Source organism: Eriocheir sinensis, chromosome 55 (genome assembly GCF_024679095.1).
Source record: "Eriocheir sinensis breed Jianghai 21 chromosome 55, ASM2467909v1, whole genome shotgun sequence".
NCBI lineage: Eukaryota > Metazoa > Arthropoda > Malacostraca > Decapoda > Varunidae > Eriocheir > Eriocheir sinensis.
Window position 1 is genome coordinate 3,218,315 of NC_066563.1, and position 3,890 is coordinate 3,222,204.

Below are 3,890 nucleotides of genomic sequence, written 5' to 3' on the forward strand. Positions count from 1 at the left end.
GTCCCGAGCCCTTGTCTAAAGCTGCTCGACTCTGCACGCTTTCCCGGAGTACGTTGCAAAAAAATAGTCTCTACAATAAAAGGGATTTTTGGGCGTCTGTCTCCCTAAATTTCAGCGTCGACTCGCAACATACACGTTTCCCTGCACACGTGTCACGACCCTTCTGTAAAGCCGCTCGACTCTGCATGCCTTCCCAGAATACTGAATGGGGGAAACAAATACCTATGAGAAAAAAAGTGTCTATAGTCCACTAAAAATAATAATACGACTGAAAATTGCCATGCCCCCCAAAAAACACGACTACCTACAATTAAAAAAATGTATGACTAGTTTAAATAATACATCCCTCCATACATTCTTTTTCATGCTTACCTCTGGATTGGATAGGATGAGAAAGCCATACAGGTGTAGAAACCAAGTTCATCGCCTGCATCTACCACGACTAAGAGAAAGTTATTAAGAGATTATAGGAAAAAAACCCTGGTACCTATGAACAACCATACGCACCACGAGAATACCTGGCCACAACCGGTTTAGACTGAGCAGGTAAGGCCACAGGTGTAGAGCTAAGACTATAGCCTCCACGTAACCTCCTAAGAGAAAGCTTGAGAGAAAACTGCCAGAATTATGATCCTATTGACCCTACATATCATCATACTAGTCTTTGATCTCATATCCAAGACATACTAACCATGCACTAGACACACTCCTCCTCCTCTTCGTCTACGTCCTCCTCCTCGTCCTCGTCCTCCTCCTCATCTTCGTTCTCCCTCTCCCAGTACTATTAACAATCCTTAACTTTTTTGAATACCTATAGATCTCAGTCTCCGGATCATCGCTCATCTTCCCCTGCCTCCTGTTGCATCTTTGTCACATTCCACAACTACTCTTCCTCCCCTATGCCCACCCTCCTCTTTGCCCTTTAATAACCCTTCACCCCGCTCCCGCCCATAAGTCATACTCCCCACCTACACCACTATACTCTTTTCCTCTCCATAACCTCCCTCACACCATTTTCATACTAGCTCGCCATCCAGCATCACCTCGCGCCTCCCCCTTCCCCAGCAGTCTCCTACCCCGTTACCCCCATTACGCCCCTCAGTCACACTCCACACCGCCCCTACTCCTTTCCCCTTCCATAACTTTCCTCACCCCTTTTTCATACTCTCACCACCTACCATCACCCCACGCCCCCCATCACCTCGCAGCCTCCTTCCTTTACACCCCTTAGACAGCCTCCAGCCCCTCCCCGCAGCGTCATATCCTGCCGGCCCAGCCTTCTATCAGTCTCGGCCTATTTCGTGTGTGCGTGGCGTGAACAGACTACTGATGGAGGCGACCTTCAGGCCTCAGAGGGCAAATATCAGGTTATCGGAGCAGTGTGAGCAGCCAGGTGACGTGTGGCACTCTGGGGCACGTCAATACTCTCTCTCTCTCTCTCTCTCTCTCTCTCGTTACTGAACTTTCCTCTTATTAAACTAAACCCCTTAACACACACACACACACACACACACACACACACGACCCCCTTGCACGCTCTGACCCGGGTCGTGGCGTGTTGTGAAGGGGTTCCGGGGGTGAAGGGAGGGGCGAGGGGTGAGCGGAGAGCACAAACGAAGAGTAACTTTCTATCGGCCCGGCCACGCGTGTTGTTACCAGTTTGTGTGAGTCTAAAGCAGGTCTAGACTGTTTCATTTTTCTCATTTTTCTCGCTTGCAAAGATAACCAGACATCCAGCCAGTCATTCCGACCATCCTCCTTCTCCTCATCATCCATCTTTTTTTTCTTTATTCTCCTCCTTTCCTTTTCTTTATTCTTTTTGGCTTGTTTTGTCTGTCTTGATTTTTTCTCTTCTCTTCTGCTTTTCTTTCCTCTTCTTAGTCCGCGTTCTCCTCCTCCTCCTCCTCCTCCTTATCATATAGTGGAATGGTTGTTCGTATGTCCTCCGAGTTCTAGGAGATAAAGTGAGATAGAAAATGAAGGAATGGAAGAAAAAAGAAAAGAAATAAATCGTCAAAGAAGAACAATAGGTAAGAAAAAAAAGATAAAAGAGGAAAGAACTTTGCCATGGACCTTTTGAGAGAGAGAGAGAGAGAGAGAGAGAGAGAGAGAGAGAGAGAGAGAATAAAACTGTAGAGATTTATGGATAAAACCTAATTTCTGAACGATGAATTTAATATACCTGTGATGATTACAACACTAACTCCTCGAATAAACATACCTGTGAGAGAACCTTCTGCACAGGTAATGAGGCTTATTTATCGTTCACCGTTTTCAGTACACCTAAGATTTTGTCGCCACGTTTACTCGTAAAGAGAGCTTGCAGATTTCCCCCTTTAAGGCGTGGACGCATCCTGGCCCGATAAGGTACAGAGGAAAAGGGAAGGAAAATAGAAGCAAGGTCTGTGTTCTATAAATAGTTTCCTATAACCTATCAGATTTCAATTTTCTTTCTCGTTTTTCTTTATCCTTTTTTTTTTTTTCCAATGCAGCCGCGGCGAAACTGTAGAATGCTGTGTGGATCCTGTTTCCGAGCACTGTCCTTGCGAATTATTTGCCGATAAAAATAGAAAAGGAGATGCAAAGAAAATGTGCATCGGCCGGGAATCGAACCCGGGCCTCCCGCGTGGCAGGCGAGAATTCTACCACTGAACCACCGATGCTTAAGAACGACTGGATTGTGCATTGTAATAGTGAAAGCCAAAGCTAAAAATAAAATGTAAATAATAGATAAAAGTGTGCATCGGCCGGGAATCGAACCCGGGCCTCCCGCGTGGCAGGCGAGAATTCTACCACTGAACCACCGATGCTTACTTTAGCAGAGATCGTGCAGTCATTTTGAAACTCAAAGCAACAAATGAAATGAGAAAAATGTAAGAGTGCGTAAAACTGTGCATCGGCCGGGAATCGAACCCGGGCCTCCCGCGTGGCAGGCGAGAATTCTACCACTGAACCACCGATGCTTATTTATATATCCGACATAATGATTAAATAATATAAGACACTTGATTTATAAGGGTAGAATGTTCTCAACAGCCAAGAATCCTTTTTCTGAACCCCCGATGCTTTTGAGGGTCGGGAAAGACGTCAACATACGGGCTTATCTTAAGGGCGGTCAGCCTTGTTTGCGAAGATTCGCCATACCTAAGAGACTGAACCTTAATTATTAAGGAATACCTGACAACCGAGTTCACGGAGTCCTCCCTGTGCAACGCTTTTACAAATTTCTTCTGCTTTGTCTGTATACATTAAGCCATTTAATTATTGCGTTACTACTCCACTATATGCAACTTTTCACCTGTCACCCCACAAACTGACTTGTGTTCGATCACTGAATTTTCTTTTTTTTTCTCATTTTCTACAGTAAGTCCTGTGGTCGAGACACTATCTGCCTGCCTAAATATCTACCTGCCAAACTAATGAACAGTTTATATACATACCCACCTAAAACCCTACTTAGATATTTGCTTGTCCAACACTCAATGTATTCGTCCAAATATCTATCTATCTATTCATCTATCTATCTATCTATATATCTATCTATCTATCCAGCTGAAGGTGTGCACTCAATCTTATCTCTTCGTAAAGGCACATGGGAAGATGAAGGTCCTGAACTTATCTCCTCATTTGCGTCAAGGTGAGGTTCAGGTGAGGTGCGGCGGTGATAGTGAAGATAAAGTGGTGGTGGTGGTGAGGTGATAGGAAGGAGGTGGTGGTGGTAGTGGTGATAGTGGTATGGAGGTGATGAGGTGTTGGTGGTGATGTAAACGAAACTAATTAAAAAAAAGCAACCCTTGTATAAAAAATAAAAAAAAATACTTATACCAAAATGAAAAAGTAAACTAGAATGAAGTAAAAGTGGGAGATAAGTGACCAGAGGACGAGGCAGT

General features: G+C 44.6%; 3 non-coding genes across 3 annotated transcripts; all 3 read right to left on the reverse strand.

Moving 5' to 3' along the window:
• Positions 1 to 2,592: 2,592 nt before the first annotated feature.
• On the reverse strand, positions 2,593 to 2,663 carry Trnag-gcc (transfer RNA glycine (anticodon GCC)). The gene has a single exon. It is a non-coding gene; the product is annotated as a tRNA-Gly (tRNA).
• Positions 2,664 to 2,739: 76 nt separating this feature from the next.
• Positions 2,740 to 2,810, reverse strand: Trnag-gcc (transfer RNA glycine (anticodon GCC)). Its single transcript has one exon. It is a non-coding gene; the product is annotated as a tRNA-Gly (tRNA).
• An 82-nt stretch (positions 2,811 to 2,892) lies between these two features.
• Trnag-gcc (transfer RNA glycine (anticodon GCC)) lies at positions 2,893 to 2,963 on the reverse strand. The gene has a single exon. It is a non-coding gene; the product is annotated as a tRNA-Gly (tRNA).
• Between the last annotated feature and the right edge of the window lie 927 nt (positions 2,964 to 3,890).